This window comes from Gekko japonicus, unplaced genomic scaffold (assembly GCF_001447785.1).
Source record: "Gekko japonicus isolate JY-2015 unplaced genomic scaffold, Gekko_japonicus_V1.1 scaffold1859, whole genome shotgun sequence".
Lineage (NCBI taxonomy): Eukaryota > Metazoa > Chordata > Lepidosauria > Squamata > Gekkonidae > Gekko > Gekko japonicus.
The window spans coordinates 3,974-18,331 of NW_015173192.1; positions in this window are offsets into that span (position 1 = coordinate 3,974).

Sequence of the window (14,358 nt, forward strand, 5' to 3'; positions counted from 1 at the left end):
TGTAAAAAAGAAAAGGGTTATTATGTACATCTTTGGTGGGGGTGTTCTAAGGTGGTTAATTTTTGGCAAAAGATATTGGAAAAGGTGGAGGAAATATGTAAGGTTAAAGTGGAGTTATCAGGGAAAGTGTAGTTATCAGGGAAAGTATTATTCATGGGGATTTTAGGGAACTGTAAAATAGAAAAACCATATCAGGATTTATTTAAAGCTATTATTTTAGCTGCCCATGAGGTTATAGCATTTGGCTGGAAAGATGCTACAAAATGGAGTACAGACAGATAGAATGAATACTTATATGAATGGATACAGTCGGACATATTAATGATATTAAAACAGGAAAAGTTAGGTGAGGATAAGATTGTGGAAGTCAAGAAGAGATGGTTAGGGTATATAAGAAGGGTAAAAGCAGGGGGGGCAATAATAACATATTGGTTAAACTCCAAAAGGTGTGCTCATGGTTAAAGTTATAAATCAAGGAATTATTGCAGGTCATTTCGAGGGAGGGGGAGGGAGAAAAGGGAATAGGGAAAGAAGCATTTATTGTATTTAAGTATGTAATATATGTTAAGCTATGTATTGTTTGAGTTATATGGAAGCAGGATTAATTACTTCAATAAATAAATAAATAAAAACAAAACCGCAGGAAAAATCGGGCGAAGCCATGGTCGAAATGCGGCCGCGCGGTTTTGAGTGGGAAATTAACCAATAGAATCGGGGCAAAGGGAGGCATTACCATGGCACAGCTCTTCTGTGAAATCAGTCTGATATTTTTCTCGTTTTAACTGTTTTTAACTATTATTGTTTATATAAATGGTTTTAATTGTTGGATGCATTATTTTGTTGTTACCCACCCTGAGCCCACTTGCAAGAAGGATGGGCTATAAATCAAACAAATAAAATAAAATAAAAATTTCTTCAAGCTTGACATACAGGAAGATTGGAGTGGTGTTAGATCCCAAATCAGGAGAATAGATCCACGTTCTTAACGAAGCAAGATTTATTTCCAAAGCATGGTTGATCATGAACATACAGAGATTGTTAGGAATAACTACAAGAGCCAGGGACGGTGTATTAAAGGAACTTCAAACCAGGTTCAAACCAATGAGCTCATTTCCCTCGTTAGGTTACAGATTAGAACAGGCGCGAAGCAGCCTGAGAACAGCAACGGCCAGTTCTATAAACACAAGTCGAGTTCACACGGGACTACTAAACAAGCGAAAGCGCAAAGACATAACACCCCATCCCACCAGCTGGAGAACCTTGGCAATTACAGATGCACAACATGAAGAGGATAACAGCTACAGGAGTAAGGGAGGGTGGGGAGGAGAAAGGGACGAGACCTGTCCCAAAGAAATGGCAGCTCGCTGACATACTGCCCACCTGAAAATACAACTTAACCCCCAACTCCCGGCCTTGGCGGGAGAACTCCCGGATTCCCCGTGAGACCTCACGGTTTGTCCGGGAACTGCTTGTGGAACGAACGAACGTGATAAGGGGCCCGAAATCAACCCATTCCACAAGGTACCACAGTTTACCACGTTTAATCTTGGAGTCCAGAATGCCAGAAATCTCAAAGTGTTCTTGACCCTCAATGATTATAGGAGGGGGTTGAACATGAGCATCCCGCCACTTAGATTGGCCAGTATCCTTTTTCAATAGACTGAAGTGAAATACAGAATGCAATGATTGAAGGTTTTTAGGCAATTCAACATCAACAGCAACATCATTCAAAACCCTACGGACCCGGAAAGGTCCAATATATTTCCATCCCAGCTTTTTACTAGGACGCAACAATTTGATGTTCTTTGTGGACACATAGACATAATCACCAGGTTGCACAACCCACTCCTTGGCCCTGTGTTTGTCAGCTTGGGTTTTGTATTTAGTTTTAGCGGAGTCCAACGTGTGGCATAACATAGGCCATGCCTCCCGCAAAGATTGGCACCAGGACCCCACATCAGAAGGTTTGAGCTGACTGTCCCCAACCAAAAAGGGGAGAGGGGGGCTATCATAACCAAACACTGCCTTAAAGGGAGACATACCGAGAGAGTTGTGAAAAGTGTTATTATAACAATATTCAGCCAAAGGTAACAATTCACACCAATCCGATTGCTGGTAGTTAGTAAAACACCATAGGTATTGTTCCAATGTCTGATTAACTCGTTCAGTTTGGCCGTCGGTCTCGGGATGGTAGGCGCTGCTTAAACCTTGTTCCACCCCCATTAGGGACATCAACTCCTTCCAGAATTTAGAAACAAATTGAGTACCCCTATCTGAAATCACTTTGGAAGGTAAAAGATGGAGGCGCACGATGTGCAAGAAGAAAGCCTTGGCCAAGGCTTGAGCAGTAGGTAAGGCTGGGAATGGCACAAAATGAGCTTGTTTAGAAAACAAGTCCACAACGACCCAAATGACAGTTTTCCCTTTGCTGGGGGGCAGGTCAGTGATGAAGTCCATAGAAACCACATCCCAAGGCCGAGTAGGTGTGGGCAGGGGATGCAGAAGCCCCGCCGGCTTCCCTGCCTTAGGTTTGGAAAGCGCACAGGTTTGACAGGAACGAACAAAATCCAAAAGGTCCTTGCGCATGTGGGGCCACCAGAACTGTTTGCGGAGTAGTTGAAGAGACTTGACGAAGCACCAGTGGCCAGAGAGTTTAGAACCGTGGGCTGAATGGAGAATCTCCCTGCGAAGAGAAATGGGCACATAAAGTCTGTGATCGGAGTAAACAAACCCATCCGGGTTGCGCACACAGTCAGGTAAAGCTCGTATGGTGGCTTCATCTTCCTTTGAGAAGGCAGAATGGTACTTACCCCCCCAATCCCCCGCAAGAGGGGAAGGAGGTGACGAGACAGGAGAGCTGGCAGGCGTAGGCAGCTTTTGAGCCTGAGCGCGCGTAACCACGGCTCCGCCCAGCTGCTCGGGAGTAAACACAGAGTCAATGATAACGTCATGTTGGCTGTCATGCTGAGGGAGGCGGGACAAAGCGTCAGCCAGGGAGTTAGAGGAACCGGGAAAGTGGTGAAGCGTGAAACAGAATTTAGCAAAGAAGTCGGCCCACCGCAGTTGTTTGGCATTAAGCATACGAGGAGACTTCAGGGTTTCGAGGTTTTTATGATCAGTCCAAACCTCGAAGGGGAGTTGAGCCCCTTCCAACCAATGGCGCCAAGTAGAGAGCGCAAGTTTTATTGCAGACGCCTCCTTCTCCCATATAGACCAGTGCCTTTCTGCATCAGAAAACTTCTTAGAAACATATGCTAGGGGGTGTAGTTTGTTGTCATCCCCCATCTGGAGAATTGTGGCCCCCATCGCCACATCCGAGGCATCAGTTTGCACAATGTATTTCTTAGATTCATCAGGGTGTGCCAGAACAGGTTCAGAAGTGAACATAGCCTTTAAACGGTCAAAAGCTGTGGCACATTCAGGAGACCATTTAAGGGGGGCACCTGGCTTAGTAGCGTCAAAACCCTTCCCTTTAGTCTTGAGCAGGTCAGTGAAAGGTAAAGCAATTTGTGCAAAGCCTTTGATAAAAAATCTGTAGAAATTGGCGAATCCTAAGAAACCCTGCAGTTGATGACGGGTTCTGGGGGGTTCCCAGTCAAGAACAGCTTTAACCTTCTCTGGGTCCATTTCCAACCCCCCACCCGAGATGCGATAACCGAGAAAATCAATGTGGGATTGGTGAAAAGCACACTTAGAAAGCTTGGCAAACAGTTTGTGCTTGTGTAACGTTTTGAGGACCTTTCTAACCAGTTTAACATGGGAGGGGAGGTCCTGTGAGTACAGTAACACGTCATCAAGGTAAATAACCACACCTTTAAACAAGAAGTCATGCAGGACCTCATTAATCAAATTCATGAAGACCCCAGGAGCCCCCTGCAGACCGAAGGGCATAACAAGGTACTCAAATTGGCCCAAGGGGGTGTTGAATGCAGTTTTACCCTCATCCCCCTCCCTAATACGCACTCGAAAGTACGCATCCCTCAAATCCAGTTTGGAGAAGATTTTGCCCTTTGTAGCTTCTGCAACGAGGTCTTTGATCAGGGGGAGGGGGTACGCATTTGTGGCCGAAACCGCATTCAAGCCACGATAATCAGTACATAAGCGAAGACCACCATCCTTCTTTTTCCGGAATAAAACCGGGGCTGCAAACGGGGAGGAAGCCGGACGGATAAATCCTCTAGCCAAGTTTTTGTCAATGAATTTCTGCAGTTCCGCCTTCTCTGCGGGTCCCATGGCATAGATTTTCCCCTTGGGAAGTTTACAGCCTGGCAATAACTCAATGCTGCAGTCAGAGTAGCGATGGGGGGGTAGTTCATCAGCTTCAGCCTCCCCAAAGACTTCAGCTAAATCATGATATTCCGGCGGGAGGGACAGCAGCTCATCCGGAGTCAGGACCCCACAAGGGAAAGTTACATTAGGAGCCGCGCCCCAAGTCTCACTCCAAGAGTGAGGCGTGCATTTGGGAGACACAAAGTCAATCTTCCCCTCTGCCCAAAGGATATAAGGGTCGTGTGAAAACAGCCACGAGGCCCCCAACACCAACGCGAATTGAGATTCCGGAGTTACAATAAAAGTTCTCTCCTCCCAATGTTCCCCCACTCCCAACCGCAACGGCATGGATTCATGCATGCAGGGCTTCATAGGAGCCCCATCCATCTGGGTGAAAATAATGGGTGATTTTAAAGGCTTAATGCCTGCTTCCAGTCCCGCAACCACATTTGGGCTGATTAAGTCTCTCCCACAGCCCGAATCAACTAAAGCTTTCACCCGCACATGGGTGCCCAGGATCGGATTAATCAGGGAGACAGTCACGAAGAACAGGGAGGGGGGTTCTCTCACCACTAGCGGCGCCTCGGAGGAAGAGCCCTGTCGTTGTGCGCCATTCACAACAGGACTTGCTTGTTTTCCGACGGTTCAGGTTCGGAGCCAGGAGAGTCGTCGTGGTTGTCCTCAGGAGCCGCTTGGAGTGCCTTGGAGAATCGCGGTTTAGCTGTGCCCTTCTTGGGAAGGGGGGTCGACTTTGGCTTGGTCGCCGGTTGCTTGTCTTTAGCACACTCAGCCGCGAAGTGTCCTTTATCCCCGCACCTCAGGCAGAGTCCCATTTTCATGCGCAGATCGCGGGCGGCATCCGACAGGCGAGATGGTTTTGGTTTTGAGTACGTTGGTTGGGGTGGCCGTCCTCCGCTGGCCGCTAGATCCAGCCGGATCGTTTGCAGCCTGCCCTCCGCGTTCTCAGCTTCCTGAGCCCACGACATAAGTGAGATGGGGTCTACGGAACGAAGGACCGTTTCCCTTATTTCAGGATTAAGCCCCAAGCGGTACATTTCGGCCAGGATGTGGTCTGGGCAGTCGCGCAATTTAGCCGCCTGATTATGGAATTCGGTAGTGTACTCACGGACGGACCGCCTACCCTGTTTAAAAGTGCGTAGAAAGCCCTTCGCCCTTTGGCTAGCATTGACATCCTCGAACCGGGTGCGAAGTGCCCACATAAACGCTCTCAAATTATACAGTTCGGGGCATCTGTTGGTGTGCAGTCTCACATACCAAGTCGCGGCCGCTCCTTTCAAACGCGCCACAATCACATCGATTCGGCCGCTGTCGTCTGGGAACAGATGGCCGCTCTGTGCCACAAATTTTTGAACCCGTACCGTAAAGAACGCGAGGTCATCTGGGTTCCCATCGAAGGTGGCATCCAACAGATCTTTCGGTCTCGCCCTCGGCCCCAAGGGTGCGGCTGGTCCCAGGATAGGTGGGATCGGAGCAGGTGGTGGTCCAACAGGTTGAGGCGCTGGAAGACCGGGGATCAGGGGTTGCTGCTGTCCCAGCTGAGGCTGCTGCCCAGGCGGCGGCTGTAGCAGCTGAGCTGGCCCCAGCGGCGGTGGCGGTCCCGGCGGCTGCAGCAAAGGAGGCGGCGGCCCGGGTTGAGCTGGCTGTTGGCCTGGAGGCGGCAAGCCGGGTCGTCCCTGTGGCAGCGGCCCGGCCGGCTGCAGCACCGGCTGCTGGGCTGGCTGAGCAGGACCCTGAAGTGGCTGGACCAGCTGTTGTAGGAGCGGTGCACCTAGGGGGGGTGGTTGGCCTCCGGGAAGACGTCCTGCCAGTCGATCAGCTATGCGGCCGTCCATCATTTGCGGCAGGGCATTGAAAACCTCTGTTATCGTTCTCATTAAGTCCTGCACCGAACGTTCGAGGTCTTCTAACCGCTCCTCCGGGGCCTCCCCCCTACCCGGTCTCATCATCCGGTCGTCTCGTGCACTTGCCCTTTCGTCCGGCCAAAAGTCATCCTCGATCCGATAGTTTTCTGCCGGGCAACTCCGGGGTCTTTCGGGATAATATCCAGGTTCAAACAGACTTTCCCGGAGTCCACTCCCACGATGGGCAAATGTCTCCTTCGTGCCCTGGGTATCAAACATAGTCCAATCCTCCGAGGCTCTGACCTCCCGCTTCCCCCAGTGCGACGGGGTAGGGGGCGGCCAAGGAAGAGTCTCGTGCCGTGGGATCGCTCCCCCGACGGCACCACCGGTCTGCATCAGGTCCGATGTCGAGGCGGTGACCGGGATGGTGCCTCGGTCCCCTGCCAGAATGAAAGGTTTCCCTTCTGCCCCGCTCATGACAGGTGTCAGACTCGGGGTGAGGGGGGAAAAGGATTCCTAACAAAATGTTAGATCCCAAATCAGGAGAATAGATCCACGTTCTTAACGAAGCAAGATTTATTTCCAAAGCATGGTTGATCATGAACATACAGAGATTGTTAGGAATAACTACAAGAGCCAGGGACGGTGTATTAAAGGAACTTCAAACCAGGTTCAAACCAATGAGCTCATTTCCCTCGTTAGGTTACAGATTTGAACAGGCGCGAAGCAGCCTGAGAACAGCAACGGCCAGTTCTATAAACACAAGTCGAGTTCACACGGGAATACTAAACAAGCAAAAGCGCAAAGACATAACACCCCATCCCACCAGCTGGAGAACCTTGGCAATTACAGATGCACAACATGAAGAGGATAACAGCTACAGGAGTAAGGGAGGGTGGGGAGGAGAAAGGGACGAGACCTGTCCCAAAGAAATGGCAGCTCGCTGACAAGTGGTAGTGGAAGCATCAGGAAGAACCAGTCAGAGTTAAGATGCATCAGTGAAGCTGAGATTGGATCAAGTCGGCAAGATCAATGAATGGCAGCAAATTAGCACATAAATATGAGAACTAACAAACAGATGTGAGAACGAAGCTTGAATCCACTGGCACCCCTAAGACCAACAGGGCTTCCCACCTGAATGTCTGTGTATGTGAGAGAAAGAATGAGAGGGCAAATGAGAGAGAGAACATCATGCCCACAGGATAAGGGTAAATGGTACTACATATTATGGGGAGGAAGGGGGAACTAGGTCCACGGCTGCCATTTTTAATTGTAACTGTGTGTTTGTTGTAATATTTCGTTTGGGCCTGGGAGGCACCAATATGGTGGAACCAGCTCCCATACGAAATCCATGCTCTGCGGGATCTCCACCAATTCCACAGAGCGGTAAAGACGGAGCTGTTCCGCCAAGCGTTTAATGGCCCAGACCAATCATTCCAGCACCCTATATGGCTGACCGCCAAGTGTAAATTGTACTGTTTTATTGTAATTTTATTGTTAATAATTATATTGATTGTTATTGACTGTTTTTAGAGGCACTGTATTAATTCTACTGGTTTTTAATTGTTGTAAGCCGCCCTGAGCCGCTTCGGCGGGAGAAAAATCTAACTAACAAATAAATAAATAAATAAATAAAATAGTTGCAGAACAAGCGGCATCTGTCAGACATGACTTTTACTCTGCTCCCTTTGTGATCAAAACTTCTTGAGAAATCAATTCGTCTTTCATTTGTTCTCACAACACTTGGCAGAAAACTCTGTGTGAGATTTGTAAAGTCGACATTAGAAATGTTGGCCTGCTATTCTTTTCTTTTTGAAAGTTCACCAGTGATTAACAGGGTACTTGTTTATGATCTTCTATAAATATAATGTTTCTGTATGTCTTTGAAAATGTGGACTTTTTAATTTTTTTTGGTAAAAACTGTAAAATAGTGACTTGAGCTTTTATAACTGTAAAATAGTGGCTTCAAGCTTTTGGATTTCCCGAGACAGGATATTTCCCAATCTTTGGGGCAAAAAAAGGGGTTGTTTGTATGTGTTTTGTCACCAATCTATAAAAAGGGCTTATTTTTGTAAATGGCTGCATAGCCTGCATCATAAAAGTTATATATAATTTTATCTCAGTTTTGAGGTATGCCTATTGCCCAGGAAATAGCAACTCTCATTTTCCTCTGTAAAGAGTGTGCTTGAAGCAGTCAGGGAAACCTGCCTTTTTTATATCATACAATAATAGAATGTTAGAGTTGGAAGGGACCTTGCAGGTCATCTAGTCCAACCCCCTGCACTGAAAGATAGCCCTACATATACAACACTCCCGAAAGATGGTCGTCCAACCTCCGCTTGAAAACGTCCAGCGAAGGAACATCCACCACCTCCCGAGGCAGACTGTTCCACTGCTCAACCACTCTTACAGTTAGGAATATACCAATAGAATATACAAGTGGCCACCTTTATTCTCACCAAAGGGTTGAATTAGGCAATAGATGCATGGAACATTACTAGATTGGGATTTAAAGGGAAGCTGCAGATTTGCAAGGAATGAGGTTAAACCTTGCCAAATTAGTGTACTTCCATTTGGATAAAGTTATATCATGATGGGTTCCTTACATATTCTTATATTTGTAAATAAGGTCTGCTTGAATAGCCACTGGCTTGGTTCACATTCGATTCCAGAGGTCCCCAACACGGCTTGGTTCACGTTCTATTCCAGAGGTCCACAACATGGCTTGGTTCATGTTCTATTCCAGAGGTCCCCCCCAACTGAAGGAAAGGTATGGGCCATCCAAAACGCCCCGAAGCCTGGCTCTAAGAAGGAACTGCAATCCTTCTTAGGAATTTTAAACTTTTATCACACCCTCCTGCCACATAAGGCGTCAATAGCCGAACCATTGCATCGCCACCTTAACAAGGGGGTGAAGTGTGAGTGGGGCCCTCAGCACGACCGAGCTTTTACCTCTATTAAATCGTTGTTGTCATCTGATGCTGTCCTGACCCACTATGATGAATCCAAGCAATTGGCATTGGCGGCAGATGCGTCCCCGTATGGGGTGGGGGCTGTGTTGAGCCATGAGCTGGCAAATGGCAGGGAAGCACCAATTGCTTACTACTCTCGGACACTCACCCCGGCCAAGAGAAATTACACCCAAATCAATAAGGAGGGGTTGGTGCTAGTGGCCGGCATTAAAATGTTTCATGACTTTTTGTATGGAAGACCATTTGTAATGGCCACAGACCACAAGCCCCTCCTTGGGATCTTTGCACCTGACGGTCAGATGCCCAATGTCTTGTCTGCATGGATGTTGCGCTGGACGGTATTTTTATCTGCCTATGACTATGTCCTTAAGCACCGGCCAGGAAAGAACATGGGGCATGCCAACGCCCTCAGCCACTGCCCCTGCCAGAACTGGACAATGACCCTGCACCGGCTTTCGAGGTGATGGCCCTCGAAGAACTGGCCAAACCTCTGGTGCACGCGTCGGACGTTGCGACCGCCTCCACCCGGGACCCAACCATCACCAGGGTTCTTAATTGGGTGTGGAGGGGGTGGCCGGTGGGGCGCGTTGATGACTGTTTCAAGCCGTTTGCATCACGGCAAAATGAATTGTCTGTGCACCAGGGATGCTTACTCTGAGGAAACAGGGTGGTGGTTCCCCCTAAGCTTCGGGACCAAGTATTAAAGGCTCTGCACGAATGCCACCCTGGCATCGTGCATATGAAGGGACTGGCCAGAGGGTATTTCTGGTGGCCAAGAATTGACATGGACATAGAGTCCTGGGTCCAGAAATGTGAGGAATGCCAGTTGTCCCAGCCTGATCCCCCACATGCACCGGTGGCCCAGTGCGAAAAGTGTCACCGCCCGTGGTCCAGGGTGCATGTAGATTTTGTGGGCCCCTTCCAGGGCCAAGTTTTCCTCATTTTAGTGGACGTTTATTCTAAGTGGCTCGAGGTGGTTCCCACAGCAAAGATGACAGCACAAACTGTAATAAATGTTTTACATTGCCTGTTTGCTACGCACGGGTTGCCAGACACACTGGTGTCTGACAACGGGACATGCTTTACAGCCACTGAACTTAAGGAGTTTTTGGCGGCAAACCTCATTGCCCATAGCACGTCCACACCATTCCACCCAGCAACCAACGGGCAGGCCAAAAGAATGGTGCAGACCACAAAGGAGACTTTGGGCCATTTGGTGCAGGGAAACTGGGGCCAGAAAGTGGCGTCTTTCCTACTGCATCAACACGTCACACCGCACTCCATGACGGGGCAGAGCCCGGCGGAGCTGCTAATGGGTCAGTGCCTAACGACACTGTTAGAGCGTATGCACCCGGACTTAACATCTGCCAGGTTGCCAAACAGTGAGTCCACTGACCAACCCCGGGTGTTTGTTGTAGGGGAGAGTGTTTATGCAAGGAACTACGGTAGAGGACACAAGTGGTTACCAGGCACAGTAACCCATGTCCTCGGGTCCCACCATTATACTGTGAAGGTAGAGCTTGAGCCTGACCAAGGTATTGTAAACTGACCTATCAGAACAAAGGAAGTTCTGGAGGGAAGCAAAGTCTTTATGTACTGTATTTGATTGGACCTTATCTGACATGTGGGCGTGGCTTGCCAAGCCTGGACTGTTTAAAAAGGAGCCTGTTGCTCCATTGTTTTGTCTCGTTCTGGTTCTTCTGACTTCATGTTCAATAAAGCTGTTATCACTGTTCACCTTCTGCCTCGAGTCTCCTATCTAACAGTTCTCATTCTATTCCAGAGGTCCCCAACATTGCCACATGGCATCCACCAACGCCTTTTCTGGCACCCACCAAGTGTTTTTTAGGAAGTGGGCTGGGCCAGGTAGGGCTTTTGCCCAACAAGGCTTCTGATTATTGGACATTTGACTGGCTGGGCAGATTTTTTTAAATGTTGCTTTGGCAGCAGCTGCTACCACAGCACAAGGATCTGCACTGGGTGACTGAAGTTGAAGCTGCGGGAATCATTTTCTGGCAGGTGCTGTCTCCTGTGGCAGCCATTTTGTTTATTTATGTATTTATTTTATTATATTTAAACCCGCCCTCCCCGCGAATGAGCTCAGGGGTGGCTTACATAGGCACAAAGTGCATACAATATATAAACCAGTTAAAATTCCATATAAATAAACCAGTTAAAATTCAAGTCCATCGAAGCACGACTAAAACTCCCAGCATCTTGCATAGCAGAAGGGAGGGCCAGGGTCTCAGCTAGATGTTACCCAGCCCTCCAGCAGTATCGCTGTATAATGGAGCGGTGGTGGTAGTGGCAGTGGCGGCTCCTACTCAAAAGCCTGGCAGAAGAGCTCCATCTTGCAGGCCCTGCGGAACTCCACAAGGTCCCGCAGGGCCCTGATCTCCTCTCGGAGCTCATTCCACCAGATAGGAGCCGCCACAGAAAAGGACCTGGCCCTCATTGCTGCAAGCCTGGCCTCCTTAGGGCCCGGGGTCACCAGCCGTTTTTGTGACCCCAACCGAAGTGCTCTTTGGGGAATATATGGGGAAATGCGGTCCCTCAGGTATGTCGGACCCTGGCCATGTAGGGCTTTAAAGGTAAGCACCAGCACTTTTAAGTGAACCCAGTATGCTATGGGCAGCCATTGCAGCGCTTTCAGCACAGGTCGGGTGTGCTCCCACCTAGGGGCGCGCACCAACAGCCTGGCCGCAGCATTCTGCACCAGCTGCAGCTTCCAGATTTGCGACAGAGGCAGCCCCAAGTAGAGAGTGTTACAGTAGTCTAGCCTCGAGGTGACCATTGCATGGATCACTGTAGCTAGGTCATTGCGGTCGAGGAAAGGAACCAACTGCTGTACCAGCCGAAGATGGTAAAAGGCCGATCTGGCAGTGGCTGCCACCTGGGCCTCCATCGTTAAGGTGGGGTCCAGGAGCACTCCCAAGCTCCTAACCCCCGAAGCTGGCACCAGTGGTTCCCCATCGAAGGTCGGAAGCAGAAGTCCTCACCCCGGTCCGCTCCGACTCAAGCACAGGACCTCCATCTTTGCCGGATTTAATTTCAACCTGCTCAGTCTGAGCCACCCAGCCACGGCTTGTAAAGCCCGGTGCAGATCTTCTGGGTTGCAGTCCGACTGGCTGCCCAACATCAAGTAGAACTGGGTGTCATCTGCATATTGATGACACCCCAGCCCATACCTCCGGGCAATCTGGGTGAGGGGGCGCATGTATATGTTAAACAGCATCGGGGAAAGCACCACCCCCTGAGGCACCCCACATTCCAGCGGGTGCCTCTGGGACTGCTGTTCCCCTAGTACTACCCTCTGTCCCCAACCTTGGAGAAATGAGACAAGCCATTGAAGGGCGAGCCCCTGAATCCCCATGTCGGCGAGGTGGTGGGCCAGCAGCTGGTGGTCGACCATATCTAATGCGACCGACAGATCTAATAACAGCAGCACCACCACATCGCCTCAATCCAGATGTCTCTGGAGATCATCAGTAAGGGCAACCTTACTGTCTCCATCCCATGACCTGAGCGAAAACTGGACTGGAATGGTTCAAGGACAGAAGGTTCATCCAGAAAGCTCTGTAGCTGAATCGCCACCGCCCTCTCTATCAATTGGCCCAAATAGGGCAAATTGGACACCAGCTGGTAATTGGCCAGTTCTGCTGGGTCCAAAGTTGGTTTTTTCAAGAGAGGGCAGACCATCGCTTCCTTGAGTGCCTCAGGGAACCACCCCTCCAAGAGGGACTTGTTAACAATCTCCCTCAAGGCACCTCGGAACCCCTCGTGGCCCGCTTTAATGAGCCGGGAGGGGCTCGGATCAAGGCCACATGTATTTGGGCATACAGATACGAGCAATCTGTTGACTTCTTCCAGACCGAGCTGGTTGAAACACTCTAAACCCAGACCCAAAGACACGCAAGAGGTCTCAAGTTCGCTAACTGTTTCAACTGTGGTGGGGAGGTCGTGGCAGAGCATCAAGACTTTATCCGCGAAATAGCTCACAAAAGCCTCACAGCCGATATCCAAATCCCTATCATTTTGTCTGCCCTGTGGCAGAGCTGTCAGACACCGAATTGTTCTAAATAATTGGGCTGGGCGAGACCTTGCGGACGCAACCCTGGCTGCGTAGAAATCACAGCCTTCACTGCCATCTCATAGGATCTCATAAACGTCCTATAGGATGCTCTTGTAGCCACGTCACAGGCTTGGCACCACCATCTCTCTAACTGTCTTAGCTCTTGCTTCATCAGCCGCAGCCCCTGGGTATGCCAGGGAGCTAGCCTAGAGCGAGGGCGCAGAGGGCGCCGGGGAGCAATTGTGTCAATGGCCGTGGAAAGTCGACTATGCCAGTCATCCACGAGCTCATCCAACGAACCGCCAGGGGGCATCAGATCCCGCAGGGCCACTTGAAGCCGCACTGGGTCCAGTTGGCTCCGCGGGTGAGCTAAAATCCACTCGCTGCCTATACAGGGTTGGGGCGGGACATTCACACAGGCCTTCAAGGCATAGTGGCTCGACCATGGCACTTCTTCCGCAGTGATCCAGGCCACTGTAATCCCCATCGTGAAGATTAAATGGAGCATGTGCCCTACCTGATGTGTTGGGGCCGATACACATTGGGAGAGTCCCAGTGATGCCATGGACGTCACTAGTTCCATAGCATGGCTAGAGGTCACGTCATCGGCATGGACGTTGAAGTCACCCAAGACTAATAGCCTAGGGTGCTCCAGTGCCCAACCTGATACGGCCTCCAGCAGGGACAGCAAGTAACTGGCCAGCGCGTTAGGCAGCCGGTACACCAGCCAGATTGCCACACTCTCCTCGGCCTCCAGCACCAGACCGACACACTCTAAGCCAGCAATCTCCAACATGGGGAGCGCCCTGAAGGAGTAAGCCTCCCGCACAGATATTGCCACTCCCCCCCGCCCCCTCATCCGTGATTGGTGTAGGACCAAGAACCCTGGTGGGGCAAGCTGGGAGAGGGCTACGGTCTCCCCTTCCCGCACCCAGGTCTCAGTCACGCACACCAGGTCAACCTGTTGTTCTATGACAAAGTCCCAAAGGACTGTTGTCTTGTTATTAATAGACCTGGCGTTACACAGCACCAATGACGGAGGGGGTTACTGATCCTAGCCCCACTGCTGACATCCTTTGGGATGGGTCGCAGGCTGGAAGGACACCGAGCCCTTTTGTTTCTCAGCATCCTTCCTTTATCACTCCGCCCGGACCCACCGCTATTCTTTCCCCTCCCAAAAAGC